We start from the raw sequence: 18,695 nt of genomic DNA, 5'->3' as shown, positions 1-18,695 counted from the left end.
GTGACCATATATCCTGGTTTTTCCAGGACAGTCCCAGATTTCTCCTATTTTTCATTCTCAAAAATAGAATAAAATTTTAAATAGAACTATTTTATAGGTCTTCTAATGCAATATAATCAATTTATAGGTCATTATATATAGGCCTATACAAGTAATTTTTAAAAAGATCATCTAAGTTTAGCCATTTTTAAACCTGTTTTTCACTCAGTTTTAACTGTTTTAATTTGCACAATAATATGGTCACTATATATGAATATAAAAGACTGTACTACTATCATAGAATTAGTTTGCTATTTTATAGCAAATTTCTGAAATTATGTTGATATAGTTAATCTTAAAGAAGTGCAGATTCCAATCAAATGTAAAAATATTTAAGTAAAACAGAAATTGAAATATAAAACATTATTTTTCAATAAATTTTTATATTTAACTATTTGTTTAGAAAATTCAGAAATTCCTCATTCAGAAATTATAGAATAAGAATAGTATATATGTTAAAAACATTTTGATGAATAATTTAATCAATATATTGACTTCAAATAGCAAAGAAATTTTGAAAATCTATTTTAAGTCTAATAAGTATAATGGAATTAAATGATACAAGAAATCTCTGAAAAATGTTTTATATTAATCAGTTCCATTACAGCTCTATCTACCTTTAGTTATGTTTGAAAAACAGCAATTTTTTTGTTTACTTTTGCTTTTAAAACATAAATTATTGAGCATGGATTTTATGTTAGTGAAGAATCAATAATATATTGGAATTGATGTAAACAAAATTCTTTAACATAATAATAATTTAATTTTAAGACTTATAAGTACTGAGGTCCTAGGTATAACAATTTTACAAAGTTATTGGCAGTTTGCCAGGATTCAAAAGTTGAATAGGAAATACATTGAACTCATATAGACATCATTTGATACCAGGAAGTTAGTCTCCTCCATAAATAATCTATGGGTAGTCTACTGAAAAAGATAAAACTTAATATTAAAAAGTTATCAAATTTATTTTATTTTTTTTGTTGTTTTAAATTCATTTAATTTAAAATTGCTTTAAGACATATAAAATGGGAGAATTGAATTGATCTTCTATGACAAAATAACTCTATTCTGTTACACTTCAATGATTCATTATTAAATATAATCTGTATTTTGATTTATTTAAAGAGGATTTTGTTAAAATGAACTGAAATACTTCAACATTATTTAAGTTTTTGTATTCAAATCATTTATCTTATACTTATTGAGTCAGTATAAATGGAAAATGGCTTTATTCATTGCTTCTAACTTATATTGGCTTTGCTTTGCTCTTTTGAATCTTGACAAGATTCTAAAGTGAAGCAAAGCTGAGTTTTCTAGAGTGCCAGGGAAAAAACTTTTATCCCATGTCAATTTGAAGAATTCATCTACCTTATGGATATGCCTCCTTGCTTCTATATTGATTTTTTATTTATGCTGTTTCGTAATATTTAAGAAATTTTCAATAATAGGACTTAATTTTCGATATAACAGAGAATTATATACATAAATGTATTACAGAATAAATATCTTATGTCTTGTCATAAAACTACATAAAAGTAATTTTAAATATTTGTAATACTGTTAATATTATTTAGATAAAAATTATAAATATATTAATGATTGTTTATTGTCAAGAGAATTAATTTACTCAATATAAAATTTACTTTATATTTTCAGTATACTCTGTAGATATCAGTCATACAGTATTATGTAAAACTGTTTTAGTATTTTAGGTCTGTATTACGTAAAACTAACACAAACTCTTTCATTGAAAAATAAATATCACCAAAGACAGAAAAATGACTATAACATGCCTAATGCACAATTTTAACTGAGGACATAGTGTACAAAAAACTTCACTTCACTAAACAAACTTGTTGCCAAACTGGCAAAATTTTCAAGACGATTATTTATATATTTTGTTATAAATTTTATTTTATAAGTTAAAAAATTTAAGTTAATTTAAATTTAACTTAAATTCAAATTTAAGTTATAAATTTACAAGTTAAAATTTTAAAAATAATTTTATAATTTATTATCTATGATTTTACTAGTACTATATATAAAGATTTAAATAAAAACAAAAAGAAAAAAACCCAAACATTTTAAAGTTAAAAATTTAGAACTTTTATAAAAATTTAAAAATTTGTTGATATTATTTAGGATTTTAGGAATTTTAGAATTTCAATTAATAAACTCATTTTTTATCATTGATTAAAAATTGAATTTTGGCAATAAGGTATTAAATGTTGTTTTTTCAATGTATTACTGTTAGGTAATATATGTTATGGAAATATCAAAAGAATGTATTATTCTTGAAGAACTTATAAAAAATTAAAAGATGTTAATAAAAAATATACAATTTCTACATTTCTTAAATTGTTATGAATGCAAATGAAATTAAAAATTAAACAAATAAACACCAACGAATTAAAAATTGAAAATAAAAAGCATCTCAAAAATTACAGTTTGATTCTGATCCAATTTAATAATTTTTTTAAACATTATTGAATTAAATCAGAAACAAATTAATATTTGAGATGTTCTTTTATTTATGTGATTTATTGAATATTATGTACTCTTTTTATTTATTCTTATTTTTAGTCTGAACCAAGTACTCTGATATAATAATTTAAAATATATACTTATATTAAATCCAGACTTTTTGAGATATTTCTGTTTTGTTTTTTCATGCTGTTCATTAGCTTTCTAAATTCTTGAATAAAAAAAATTTCTAAATGCTAGAGATGTTGGGACCCACCAATGGCCAAACAGTTTTGTTACCTGAACACTGGGAGTTTGGACATGGGCTTGCGCCTCACCAGGACAGGCTGGCCACGTGGAGTTTTCTGGGTCTTCTCCATGTCTGTAACATCTGAATAGGGGCCAGTGTGGCTGTCTGCCACTTTTTTTTTTTTTTTGTAATTATTGTATATAGAATTATAACTCCTCTCTTTATTTCCTATCACCCTTCTTCCTTCTGCTTTTAACTCTTTCCTGTCACCTGACAGGAGCAGCAATTTTCATGATCCTGATTGGTGGTTTTGCCAACAGGGACAGGGAGGGGGTCCTGCACAAAGTGATCATTAGACACGGGGTCAGAAAATTGACACTTTTTGATTCGTCACCGAGAAGGAAGGTCAAGGTAGAGGGACTGGAGGACCATGTATGAGATGGAGATTGACAGTGAGAGCCCAGATAGAAAAGGTGGGACAAAGACGAAATAATTGAGATATCCGTTCCTGAGAGGTTCCTAGAACTACCTCAGTGTATATTTGTCAACAACTGCATAGTATTAACCTCGATGCTGGTGGATTGTACATTCGCCATGATTCATCACCCAGCTCAGGACCCCATTGTCTAACTACTGGTAGATCCTTCTTACTATCGTTCCTTCTCTATTTCCATTAGTTGTAATATTAGGTTAAGGTTAGTTGTAATTATTTTAGTTTTAATCGAAATGGTATGTAAACAAATCTTTGTTTGAAAAATCTGAACGAGAGCGGAGACATTATAAATATAGTTGTGTAATTTTGTCTCTGTGGCGGGCATCATTTCTCTGTTAAATAATTCGGCTTATAAAACTGCTCGTCCCTCGTGGCTTGGTCATTTTATTACATGTTCTACACTTGAACAATTTTTCACACCAGTTACCCTTAAAAAGACCTCCCAGAAGGCATCCCCCTAGACAGATCACCGAAGTGTTGCATCACCATAACTTAACAAAACAAAAAACAAAGCTAGAGATGTTGGAAATAATTATGAAAATCACAAATCTTTACTATAATTCAGCATTTTCAATTATTGATTATTGATAATTTTTTTCTAGATTGAAATTATTTATTTAAGAAATAATGTTCTATTATTATGTATCTATTTTAATTAATTAATTTATTATTTTGTTTTATAAACTTAGTAAATAAATTTACTAAGTTATAAAATATTCTATAGCTAATTACTGTATTACATTATATAGGAAATTATCTTAGATAAAATAAATTTTAGATTATTGTTAAATCTTTTATATAAAATCTTTAATATTATAATAAAACATGATGATTAGGATTAATTTTTGCTTAATGCTGTATACCTTGCTTTTAAATGTTTTCAGATACAGTTTTTCATATTTAATATTTCATTAATGGCTTAATAATAATCTGCAAGAAATATAAAAAATTTTTGAAAATGTTTTTAATTACTGTATTAATATCTGATTTAGAAAATTCAAAGCATTCATTCATTTATATATCAAACCATTTATAATTTGCTAAATATTGTCTTTCTATTTAGAGTTAATGAAAATGAATAATTAAATTCATGTTTTAAATCATGCCAAAAATATTATCTTAACTTAATTATTCTTTACCTACAGTATTTATGAAACTGTTCTGATGTTTTATAATTTACAATTCATTAAAAATGTGTATTGAATAGAAAGATAAATTAAAACTGTATATTTTATATATGCTGTACAACACATGATTTATTTTTTACATTATCTACTTTTTAAATTTTTTTCTATTGTTTTATTCATTTTCTCTTGTCTCAATTTAATTCAGATTAAAGCATTAAAATCAGTTTTTAAATTAAATCATGTACTTTATTTAGTGTTATAAACTTTAAGAGAGTATACCTCGAGTTACGTCGTTCTCGATAATACGTCGTTTGTCAAAAAAGTATATGGAAAAATAAAAATCAAGTTTAAGTCATTTTATTCGACTTTACATCTGTCCGCCACAAATATTGAAGTTGTAATATCACTAGAAAAGTGTTAAAAGCACAAAAAATCATATTAAAATATGTACATTTACAGTAAATGTTAATATAATCATCATAAATCCTAGAGAATGAAACATGAAAACATCTGTGTTTCTGTGTTGTCGTCTTATTTAGTGGTCTTTAAGTGCTCATTATTGGCGTTTTTCACCGTAGTTTCGTAACTACACAAGTAAATTCGACTTACGTTGCCTCTCCTGGAACCAATTACCGACGTAAGGCGAGGTATACCTGTATAGGCTATACCAATTTTAATGGGTTCCTATCAGAAAGCTGTACAGGCTTGATACTGTAAAATCAAAAAGTATTTAAAATTTTTACACATGTATACATTTGACAAGTAGACTAAGTATAAAATGTGTCAAGATAAATCAAAGCCCAATTTTAATAACTGATATATTTTACAACAATTTCTTTATAAGAATACTAATGATAATACTTATTAATTGTATGAAAATGTAATTTTTAATGAAAAAGGATATTAAAATTTATTTTAAATAATAAAGAATATCTAGTGGATGTCACTTTTTATGATGTATCTTATTATTGTTTGTATACTGTTATCAAAATTATCTTGACTAAACTTACATAGTGTAATATTGTTTACTGCAATCAAAACTTGGTTTTTGTTATCATTTTATCACTGCTTGACCTTTCAATCTTAACTATTGTAAATGTTCTAAAGAGGAAAATATTGGGAATATTACTACACAAATAATACATTTTTAGTAGTTGTGCAATTGAAGCTTTTATGAATTGGATGTTTGTTTGGAAGGCAGCCATAACCAACATATGAAAAAGCAGAATCCAAAAACCTATAAAACTAACAAACTTCCAACAATTACTAAATTCGAGAGATCCTACAAATTTTCAAAACTTGATATGTGGCACAAATCTGGTGAATTTTGTTTACAATAGGAAAATATCATTAATAAATTGCTCTTAATGAATAAATAAGAGACAGTAAACTTCAAAGTTTTCTGTTTTTGTCTATTTCATTATATATTTAGCATTCAGAATGTTTAGTATATTTGTATGAAATCTTATTTTAAATGTTTCCTTCCTTTATGTTTTTAAATATTATGTAAATGAATGTAAAATTAAAATTAAAATTTCAAAATTATAGTAATATTTTTATTATGTCAGTAAATGTTTTATTGTTGTTATTGAATTTTTATTTAATTCGTTATTTTACTTTTAAAATACAGTTGAAATAGTATCTATGATATTATGTGTCAAGATTCTTATAAATTTCAAAATGGAAGACAATCCAGTATTATTGAATATTATTGTTATACAGATTATTTTTCAATCTCTCTAGTTTTTAACTACTAATGAAATATTCAGTCTAGTCTCAAAAAAGAAAATATGATACATGACACTCTCAACATATTCATATTGCTACTCATAACTTGGGCCTAAGTACCCAGGAGTAAACAACAAACTTCTACAAGCATTTATGATTTTGGAAAATTATTGTTTAATTCTCAGAAACAGCAGAGCACTCAGGATTTAATCTTGGGTAATAGTTGAACAGATAAAAATATTTTTAATGTGGAATTCAATAAAATTCCCACCTTATGTGGTCACTAATTCATAAGTACTATAGAAATAGAAGACAGCAGAAAATAAATACAAAAAATAAATTTTAATTAGAAAAAGATTTTTGGAAAATTTTTAGTTCTTTTGTTCCTTTTCCTTCAAGAAAATTACATTCTAAATTATAATGTAATTTTCCTGAACAAGATTGTACATTAATATACATTTATTATTGTAATTTACTTCTATAAATTGAAAGTCAAGGCTAAGAAAGCTTTGGTTTTGATATAAAATAAAATGATTGCAAGTTTTTAATATATAATTACTCTGTAACATATTTTAAATTTATTTATTAAAAATTTCTAAAAGAAAACATCTTACATAAATTTTATATACTGTATTAATAAATATCTGATAAAATAAAAATTATCATTTGAAATAACATTTAATTTATTATAAATTTTATTTATATTAGATGACCATAACATTGATAAAACGTGTAGAAAACTTATGATGTATATAATGCTAGTTTACTTTAAATAGGTTAAATGTCAATATAGCATCAGCTTATCTATTTCCTTTTTCATTTCATTTTTTTTAATGTGTTTTGATGAAATATATTTTGAATAAAAATTAAGTTGTAGAAATATTCTAAAATTATAAAAAATTAGTTCTTCTCATATTATAAAAGTGATATTGAATATTGTGAAATTTAAGTTTCACAATTTTGTGATTATTTTGAAACATGATAACTTTCTCATTAGACAGCTGCCTAGTAAGAATATACATTTTTTTTAAAACTTAACATTGACATCATTCATAATGATCATCTTTCATACTGGTATATTAACATCTTTCTTGAAACTGACATAATTAAGAATATTCATTTCAGTTTAGATCAGTGATCATAATTTATTATTTTCATCTATAATTATCAAAGTAATAAATGTTGAGAAAAATGAAATTGATTTATTTTATACTCTCTTGAAAATAATGCTATTTTGCATATAGAGTAAAGGCCCTATAATTTTAAATATCAATTATAATTTATTTTGTTAATTTTTTCAAATTTTTAATTAAAATAGTTAAATTTTCTACCTTTTTGGATTTTATCACTTAAATTATTTTGTCAATAAATTAATTTTTTGTATGTTGTCAATTTATAAAACCAAAAAATAAAAACTTAAGAACTTCCAAAAGAAAAAGAAGCAAATGAAAAGTTTTGTCTTTTTTTTATTTTATTCTAGAACAGATCTTTTATTTAATTGCGGTTTTATCTCCAAACAATTAAATAAAAATAAGACACATATTTTCAGATCTGTATTTGAAATTTTTTGAAGATACTTTGGAAAAATAAAGTATAGATTTTATTTGATGTTGAACAATTAAATTTTTCTTTCAATTAAAATTAAAAAATTGTTTTCTTTTCATGGCCAATAATTTTATTTCCTTAACTATATTACCAGTATAGCTTTCCAGCACTTATTTACTTTGTAATCCATTATATTTTAGTCAGATGAATCTAAATTATGAAGCAGAAAGCTTCATTATTTAGATTCATCTCACAATGTTTTCTATCTTTGCATGATGTTCTATGCAATTAAATATTGTTTCACAACTCATTTTCTTAATAAATTTTTTATTTTTACACTTATAAAAAAATATCAGATTAAAAAATAATAGTAATTTCTGTCCATCAATTTTTTTTATAATTAATATAATTTTTATAAGTTTTATGATATCATATATTAATATATGTCCTTTTTCTCTGGAATTATGTGTAATACACCTTATGGGAGAAATTCTATTACTCATGCATTACAATTGAATTACCGGGAATAATAATCATATCGTGTGTGTGTGTGTTTGTGTGTGTGTGTGTGTGTGTAGAACAGGAAATGGAGATAAGCAAACCATCTGTTTAACTAACCCTGGATCAAAGGTGTTATAAAACAAAAGGGTTGTCCTCATTCTGAAATGATCCATAAACACTGAGGGCTCTTGCCCCCACACAAAGGATAGGTTAGACCATTCTTTGTATGGGGACCAAAGGAGACAGACAGGCAGACTTGAAAAAGAAAATGAATGAAGAATTTACACACAAACATATATATATATATATAAAGCCCTTGAGATGTAAAGTACCAACCCTCAGAATCATGTTTAAGATGTAATTGAGTTTAAAAGCTTGAAGAAATCCTAAAATTGTACAAATAGGTGTGCATTAATATTTTTGCTCATTGAATATTGCCTGTAGATTTGGCTGAAATCTCTTAGTCTTGGGATTTTTCATGTTAGGATTTTTTTCAAACATTCAAACTCAATAACCTCAGAAATGTGATTCTGAGGGTTAGTACTATGTAGTCCTGAGAGCTTCATATGTAGATAGATATTTAGTATATGAACATTTATTGAATTAAGAAATGCTTGCCTATTGTCCATGCCCATTTACAGACAATGCCTCTTGCTTTATCTCAACAACATGTACATGTAAAACTTCAATTCCATTAGTTACAGCGAGGTAAACATACAAATCTATTAAGAATCAGCATTTTTTACTTTATTGTTCTCTAACTCAAAGTATTCCTCTGCCCCTTAGAGCTTAGAGTTAGAAAAATTTTACTATTCGCATTTTTCATGAACTATATAGAGGGTGCTGCATTTTCCACAAAATGGCTACTTCATCTGGGTCACTTGTAACTAGTATTGTAAAATTAATCATATATTATTCTCCGATATAATGATATGCTGCTTGTAGCTGTTTATCGAGAAATTTTATAGTAGAACAATTATTGCTAGCGGGACACGTCTTTATGTTGTATCGAAACAAGTGAGAGATCGTTCTATACATATTTGTGCCCTTTGTGTTAAGAGCATCAGCTTCGACATTGTCCTATCAGGACTGGATTTACAAGTAAAAAGCTATTTAAATTGTTGCTTAGGGCTTCGACTTTCAAGGGGCCTCAAACATTTGTAAAAAAAAAAATTAAAGTCGAATTTTGTAATAAACATTTTTTTACGAACCAACATATATGCTTTACTTTTTATTTTGTGTAGTATTTCATTAATTTTTTTCTAAGAATTAACATAAGGTCTTTTTTAAAAAAAATTGATAAAACGAATTTTAAAAAAGATTTTTAATGGAATGAGTATAAAAATTTAATTAAATTCAGTTATAAAACAAGACTAGTGAAACCTCATCTTTTTCTTCCAATATCAGTATAAATTGGAGACATAATCTGATTTAATTCTTTTCTTTTTATGATTGACTTCTAAAATTGTGAAGGGTTGGTAAGGGGACTTACATTCAGCTTTGGTCTTCGAAATGCTTAAATCCGATCCTTTGTCCCACACAAAATTACTGGCATTTTAACTTTAAGAAAATATCTTTTAAAATTGACAGCATAACTTGTTCGTGTAAAGTTGGACAATTGGAAAACCGCCAATTCTTAACAGTAATCCACTCTTTCAGAATTGGAGAAGCTCATAAATATAACCGACCGATTTCCGAATAATCATCTGTTTTTCGTGTGGGAATAGACAAAAACTTATATTAGGCTCCCGTAAGTCTTTGAAATTGTAATTTGGAACGCAACAGAAAGCTTTGCTTTTTCTATTCATCTTTACTGCTGATAATACACAAGAATTAAGCAAACGACCCAGATAGAATAGTTTTGTTTTAAACACCAGAGGGCGAGCATCCGGTGAAAAATGTGAATATGTATGATACATCTCAACAATTTGTTTGTATAAATCAGGCCTGGCCAACTCAAATTGTTTCATGGGCCACTTTGATCACACGTAACATTACGGTGGGCCACAATTTAGGCAAACATGCTTTTAAAAAAGTAAAACAAATACAAAATGAATAAGATTTTATTGTTATACCAAGAGTTTGTACTCGCACTTGTGCAATATAACAATGACACATGCAAATTTTCATTTATTTAATTGTTTTGGTATACACATAACGGGAATCAAAAGTTATAATAGATAAATAATATTGCTTAGCGGGCCACACAAGTTAACGTGACGGGCCGTGGGTTGGCCAGACTTGGTATAAATACAGTATATCACTCATAAAACCAACACCAGCAAATAACAAGAAAAAAGGAAAATTCATGAACTATGGAGGATAGGAATTAATGTGAAATTAATTGATTATTTATTCGTTTATTGTTTAAATAATATACATATATTGAAATTTTATCCTGAACATATAAATTTTAATGTAAGGTATTTGAATCATGTAATCAGTCTGAACTTTTAAAAAATATTCTATTTTAGTCAGCCATTTGTTTAATATTGTATATACCTGAGGATGTTTATTTCACATAGACGAAAACGTTCATAAATTTTCCTTTTTTCTTGTTATTTGTTGGTTTTGGTTTTATGTGATATATATCATATTAAAAAATTCAGTTATTTTTATCATTATAATAAAAATAACTGAATTAATTAACTTAAATTGTTTTCATATTCAAACAAAATGATCTTATGTTTATTTTATCTACAAATTTTTCACTTTTTTATACAGTAAAACCTGTGTAAACTGGAATTTCATATGTTACCAAATTATTTCTGTCTTTGGCAGGTTTCTGTTTTGAACAGGCTTTAGTATGTTTTTTCTTTTTTATTTTTAAATTGTACCATGTAAATTTCACACAGTTATATTCATTTTTTACAGTAAAATCATTCTTACATACATCAGAAAACTTTATTACTAGGTTTATATTAATCTAAAGTAATTCCAACTAAAGATGGGGGTATTTGAATGCAATTGAGAACTATTTGGTTGCAAAAAAGTTCTCATTGTTTCCAAAAACATGTGATAGGTATATTAAACAGCTGTCTTAGATCCGGCAATAATACATATAATAATCAAATATTTCTTGGACTCAACTCTCATGAGTCAGCACTGAACAAGTCAGTTTGTGTACCCATAACTAGGTATGTCCTGATATTATAAAAGTACTACAAGTGCATATTGGTATCATAAGTAGTTTTAAATTGATACCAATATCAGTATTGGTATCAATCTTAAGTTATTGATACTACCAATATTGGCATTGGATATCAAAATTGGAAATTTTGCCATCTATTGATGTTCAGTCTGTTGCATCATGTTCCATGTTGTTTTTACTGCTGAGAGTTACACCTATTCTTCTTTGCACAGTGATGGATACATTCCAAAGAACACTGTAAAAATATCACATACAAATCTGCAGTACATGCATCCTATAGAGCAGGGGTGGCCAACAAGTCGATCGCGATCGACCGGTCGATCGCCAAGCCAATTTTGGTCGATCGCTAGCGATGTCTTGACTTAATGTATTATATTTGTAACCGAACGCAACTGTATGCATGCAGTTATAACTCGACTCATAAGCAGTGAGTGCACTTTGTACTGAAACAGTGTATAAACATAGTATGTATTTCACACTTCCCCTCCCCAGTTAGACTATGCCTATGACAACAAGTCGATCGCGACACATTTAACAAAAACACAATTAAAATTAAGTTAAATTAAAAAATTTTTAAATAAACTATTTTTCCCCATGTATAAAAAAAATCAGTTGTAGAAAAAAGAATTATTTTTTTTGTTGACCATGTTATTTCAAAATTGCATAGAAATGGATTGTATAAAAGAGGGATAAATGCACTGCACTCATTACAATGAAGACTGAGTGATACCCTTGGTTAATTTCAACAAAGACTAATATTAATAAAGACCTTATCCATATGTCCCTTTGTCATGTAACCTTCATTTCTCTGAAAAGATTCAAATTTATTCTGAATATACAGTTTGTCATGCTCTATGCTGATTGTTATACCTGGAAGCTATTTTACTTATTTGTCTACAAGTGGAATCTTAATTTTCCACTTTTTTCGGGTTAAGTTACATTCTTTGTACCCAAAAATCTCTTCTGCTAAATACTACTATAGCCATAAACCTCTTCAGGTTTCTGGCTTATAGTAGTATTTAGCAAAGAAAATGCTCAATTTACTTTAATATGTTTTGCAACTTATTAATAAAACCTCCAAAGCAAAATATTATTTCCAGAGCAAAAATTAAAAAGTTATTCCAATTTTTTTCTGATTTTTCACTTTTGAGATTTTTATCTATTTGTTTTGAAAAAACTGTGTTGGTTACATAGTTGAACAATTTTCCTGATAACTATACTGCTATATATAACTAAAATGCTGTAAATTGAATGTTAGTCAGTTATTAATTACTGTAAATTTTGCTGCTTTTTTAATTTATATCTAAATTGAATAAAATCTTTCTTACTTTTTATAAATACAAGAAAGACATCAAAATTAAGAAATTCTTGTTATGACAAGACTTCTTGTTGAGGATTCTAAATAATTCATTACATAAATGCTAACTTACTGTTAATTACTGTTTTAACTGTCAGCCTGTACAGTACTATATATTTTTTACAGGGCTGTGGAGTTGGAGTCAGAGTCATGGAGTTTTGGTGTTTTAGTCAGAGTCAGAGTCGAAAAATCTGCCAACTCCGACTCCTTTTTATTTTCCCAACTTGTTATGTATATAAAATGGAAAAGTATTGGAATTGTGTCAAATTTAACCTTCTGAGAATTTTGCAAATCTACACATTTGAAGACCTGAACCCAAAAAATGTCAAATAAAGGGGGAAAATTCGTGTGTGTGTGTATGTGTTGGCATCTAATTTTTTATTTTCTTTATTCTGTTTTGAGATATTGTTTCAGAATGGGTAGTTTAAGAAACTAAATTTGTCATGGTAGCTTTTATAAAGGGGCATTAATCCTATTAAATTTCTGTTCTTAAATAAAGGTTGACAGGGTGGAGACATAGAAGGGGGTTGTGTCATATCTCCAGTGTGGTCAGATTTAATGATTATTTTACTCATTAGCATTTGCAATGTTTTTTAAAACTCATCTCTGTTAATAATTTTTGTTGAAGTTGGATAAACTGAGCTAGCAAGGATATAAATGGAAGACAGACAAAACTTCTAATACGTCTTTATTCTATGAAGAGCTACAGACATACTAGACGTTAAAAAAATAGCAAGAATTCAAAGGGTCATAGGTAACAAGAAAAAATAAACAGTGTCACCGCACATCATATTTTATCTTTCAGGAGATAAACTTTTGGCACGTGACAGCCTCATACTTAACGATCAAAATTAAGCTTTTTCTCATTTTATAATAGTACAGTAAAACCTGATTAAGATGTTCTCGCCTGAGATGTTTTTTCTCCTCATTCAAAGTCATTAAAATTTTGCAGTATCATCATTTTTCCCATAAATAGTGGCGTTGAAAGATGTCACCTGCCCACGAGAAAAATTTACATGGGCCTCAAGGAATGATGGAAAAAAGCTGTGGAACGAAGTCCAGGTTCCTGTGAATTCCAGGCCAGGAAAATTTTATCTTATCATTCCACTCTCTCATCAGTCCTGCCCATAAGATGCTTGTTAAAAATTCCTGCATAAGATGCTCCCTCATGAGATGTTACAAAGTATCAATTTCATGAAACAATTTTTACATGCTTAAAATGATCACATTGGTGACCAATAGTGTTTTCCTCAGAAAATGCATGCACAGAAATCCTATCAGCTTGCCCTTCTATTGAGACTACAGGATTTCAAACAAGGTGAACAAAATCGTGCCACACACACACACACACACACACACACACACACACACACACACACACACACACACACACATTCTAACATCCATACATACAGATAAAAAACACCAAATCTTTTGCATATCTTGACATTTCAAGGTGTCTTGAGTACTTAATTGTGAAAATTTGGAGGGGCGGTCATTTTTTGACTGATTGCTACACTTTCGCTCTGTTATATCTAACAACTGGGAAAGTAAAAATTATGAAATACATATTTATATATTGAGTATGTCATTACTTAGAAGAGTCTTTTAGCTTTGGAATAAAAACGTTTCTACATTCTATCTTTATTAGAACTCTATTGTAGCTTTTATTCTGAGGTCACATGATGACATCAGAATTTCCAGGCCTATTTTGTTAACAAGTTCACCTCTGTTTGGAGTTGGAGTCGGAGTCAGATGGTAAGGTGAGTTGGAGTTGGAAGACATTTATATGACTCCACAGCTCTGATTTTTTATAAAAATGTATAGTACTATATGTAGAAAACTGACTTAATTGCCTACAGTACATAGCAACTTAATCATCTACCTTTAGTCCAAATTATGTAATAATAATATTTGTAAGTTTAATTATTTAAGTTATAACCAGGTAACAAATCTGGCTATATCATTTGATTATTAAAATGTATAATGTATATATAGAAAATTTTGTACATAATCTATTAAGTGGTTTTGTGATATATGCTATCTTTTCAAAAAAATTATTCTTACAAATTTCAAATACTTTTTATTAATTTAAGAATAAAACTATTATTTGTAAATAACTCAAAAAGCTAACACCTCATGTAATTTTATACTCTTAAAGTATTATGATATATTTAAATTATATGATATATTTAAATTAAATTGAATAAAATATAAATATTAAAATAAGAAATAGTTTGGATTATGTATATTGTACATTTTTACATAAGATTGCGTAAAACTAGAAAGTTGTATGATATCCTGGATGTTTAGTTTTTGTCGCAATAGCTAGGAAATACTATAGACAATTTTTATTATATTTCATTTATTAAATATAATAATAATAATAATAATAATGAATAAAAACCAATATTTTCATTAAAAAGTAGACATAATTCAACATTATTTTAATTTTTTGATATTTAATTATGTGGTCAACTTTTATATAAAAATAATTTTGTGTTTTAGTTTTAAAAAATTGTTTAAACTTGCCAAAATTATTGTTTAAAATATATTTTTTAAATAAACTTATTTTACTCTCATATTTTTTAAATATTTATAAAGACTATAAAATGTATCAAATATTTTTATCTTACACAATTTATTAATAATAATGACATTATTGAAGTGTGAAGTATTTCTTACCTTAAATATTAAACTACATGACCAGTTACACTTTAGAACAGTGGTGCTCAAATTTTTTGATCTGCAAACCAAATTGTGCATAAGTTGTAGATAGATCATAAATATTCAGTATATTCCATATATATATATATATATACAAAAAGTATGCCTATTTCTACCCTTTATGAGATGTGATAAATCTCTTTGTAGGCAGATTTGGCCTGAAAGCTGTAGTTTGGGCGGCACAGTTTTTGAATATGGTAAGATCTATTGCTTTTAATAATGACCTAACAATATTGATTAAAAGCAATATAATAAAAATTTCCAAATAACTCAAAATAAAATTTTAAATTGGCATTTGGAATTCTTTGGGTATATCAAATTGAAGAAAATTTTAGTTTTAATTCGATAAATTGGAAATAAAAGAAATCTTACATCTTATATAAGAAGTAATTAAAAGATATTGTCAAGAGTTAATTTGATTTTTTAAATGATGTTAATAGATAAAAAATAAATTCAAAGATTGTCACTAGATTCTTATCATTCAGTCTTGTATTTTAGGTATTTTGATGCAGATTCTTGTACAAAGTGGCTCTACATTAAGCTACATGATTTTAATGTAGCCATTTTTCTGTGTTTTGTGCCTGAAGATGTATGCTATAAACAGATGAAAATGTTAGTAAATATTTTTTAATTTCAATTTTGCTGGTATTGGTATGTTGTATATGTTTGTAATGTTAAAGAATATAAAGCTTTTGCCATACTTCTTGACAGTGTTTATGGCTTTAGCTGTATAAAATATCATATACAGAGATAAATTAAACTTTGTTTATTAAAAGTATTCAATATAAACCTTGTGCAATATCAGTGTTAATGAAGAATTTTTTTGCTTTTTATGCTGCCAGCATTTTTATTCAAAATTCAGTGTTTTTCTACCAACACTCCAGCTATTCCCCATATTAAAGGTTGGTAAGTATGCATCTGACAATACTGATCCATTTTCATTCATATCAGTAGATTCATCAGTAACTGGTCAAAAATGAGCAAATAAGTGTCTGAGTTTTTCATCCAATGAACATTTTTTAACCAGTTGCTGGAATTGGTATGCTGCTGGCTACATATACAGATGTTTTAAATGTTCTTGAAAGTTTTTCTTCAGCTATGATGATACATTCACATCTCCCTGCATCTACAAGTGTGCTTTATAGAGAACATTAGAAGCATATCACCACATTTGTGTTTTTGTGTAAAGTTGAAACAGAAAAATTTATATCATGGAGCTCAGTTTCCTTTTCCTAGAAAATACCCAGTAAAGATATGTTTTCATGAATAAGTTTGAAAAATTTGATGAGATTGATTAAAAAGCTTAGAATGGTTTTGTCTGTCTGTTTAATATAGACTATACTATATAGAGATACAGATTTAATGTTTTTTATTTGTTGCTTTCATTCTGGAACTGGAACTGCCTAGTCCAACAAACTAAGCAGTTCCAGAAGCAAAACTGGACTTTTCATCTCTATTTGCTTGTCCAACTCCAATTAAAATACTACAAGTATTTTTCTCTTTACTCTAGTGAGTGGTAAAGTTGAAACCATTACTTTAGAATAAGTAAATAAAATATTGGAATATCATGTGCCGGTGATATTTCAGAGATAATATGTTAAAATTAAACAATAACAAGTAATTATTTCTTGTGACATCTTCAAGATGTCACAATAAATAATTACTTGTTATTGTTTAATTAATTTATTTAATTTAAAATATATATTCTCTATCTCAAATTATTAGTGTCTTGCCCATATACATCATACTTTTCCTGATGAAAACAAGGTCATGCTGGTCATCCATGTAACTCCATTCAGGTGAAAATTTTTGAATTGAATTCACATAACTTCTGGTCTAGACTGGAAGTTCATATATAATTAATTGGGACCTCCTACCCCTATCTTCCCATATGTGGTCTTGACTTTCCTCTATCTAACACTGTTCTCGAGATTAAGGAAGGACAGAGAGATGACAGTGAGAATTTATAGGTCTACAATTTTTCAAATTGAAGTCTAACAAAGAATTAAAATTGTACTCAAAAGGAGGACTGGAAGACAATACAGTTCAATGGAGGATGGTTGACAATCTGACGTTAAACTTCTAATTACTTTTTATAGTAAATTTTTTTTTTTTTTTTTAGTTATTTGTATATGAAGGGTATTTTGTTTATTTACTTTCTAATAGTTAAGATTGTTAAATTAACATTTATTTTGTAGTTTAAAATAGCTTAAAATTCAGCTTTTAACGAACATACGCATACAATGAATCATTGTTCATTCATTTTGAATAATCATGACTTAATCATTACCTTAGATAAGTGTTAAGAGTTTTGAGTAAATACGTTTGTCATAATTTCCGTAGTCCATAAATAACTGTGGATATAGTTTTAGATAACAAAAATGGATGTAGTTAGCACAATCTTACAAGATTTAAAACGATTTCATTTAAGAGCGGCTTAGCTACTAATTCTATGACTTTTCTAAATTATATTGAACATATTACTAAGTACAGGCTAACATAAAATAGCATTTAATTAATTCACACTTGTTAATTATACGTATGACAGTTATACTACGTTATTAGTTTATAATCGGAAAAAAGTTTCTTTTTAATGCTGTTATTAATTTCATTTTATATAATGCGAATTTTCAATATTTTTCCCGAAAAAGATAAAATTAGATTAAATGAATAGCATGTTATTCAAAAAATTGTTTATATGCAAGGCAGCGAGTTGCGAAAGAAGCCTCCCCACGCAAAAATTGATACTTAAAGATATTTTATAACTTTTATGCACTATCGCTCGATGATAGTACGAACTTTACCAAAACACGTAGTAAAAATATTGATTTTTTTAAAAAATATCTGTCAATAAATTGTTTTAAATGTAGTTGTCGAATCAGTGTTTGAAATAAATAGTACTGAAAAAAGCTCGAATTTCGACTAAAGCTTACGTTTTTATTCATACATCATACAATGCATATACAACATACTTTCTCTAATCCGGCTATCTTTATGGCGCTGCGTAATTTTCTAGATTTATTGCGTACATCGAGAGTTGTTAGATTTATTGCAGATTAATCGACGTTTCAAGCAATTATGCGCGTTAGTAAACAGAGAATTTTGTATGCTAAGTAAAATCTTTTCAAATTGTCTACAATTTCTGTTTAGTACTGTAAATCAGAAATACTGTAGTAGTACTTCGGACATTGTTTTGTAAATATTTGTTTTACTTAATATGTACTTTAATTAAAGTGGTGTAACTAAGGTTTCTCTCTGGGGTGATCTGGAAGTATGATGTAAAAAGTACAATCAGAATGAAGAAAAATTCA

At 27.2% G+C, this 18,695-nt stretch overlaps 1 protein-coding gene and 1 long non-coding RNA gene across 2 annotated transcripts in view; one reads left to right on the top strand and one right to left on the bottom strand.

Annotated features, from left to right (window-relative positions):
* Positions 1-18,695, top strand: part of LOC136977998 (CD9 antigen-like) — a 47,198-nt gene that overhangs the window by 1,360 nt on the left and 27,143 nt on the right. The window lies entirely within an intron of this gene.
* On the bottom strand, positions 780-4,181 carry LOC136977963 (uncharacterized). Its single transcript, XR_010881151.1, has 2 exons — positions 4,112-4,181; positions 780-966 (listed from the first exon to the last, which is right to left on the bottom strand). It is a non-coding gene; the product is annotated as an uncharacterized lncRNA (long non-coding RNA).

The sequence above is a fragment of the Centruroides vittatus genome, unplaced genomic scaffold, assembly GCF_030686945.1.
Source record: "Centruroides vittatus isolate TY-2023 unplaced genomic scaffold, ASM3068694v2 contig_484, whole genome shotgun sequence".
Taxonomy (NCBI): domain Eukaryota; kingdom Metazoa; phylum Arthropoda; class Arachnida; order Scorpiones; family Buthidae; genus Centruroides; species Centruroides vittatus.
Note: the sequence above shows the minus strand (reverse complement) of the source record. Positions and strands in the feature narration are given on the sequence as shown.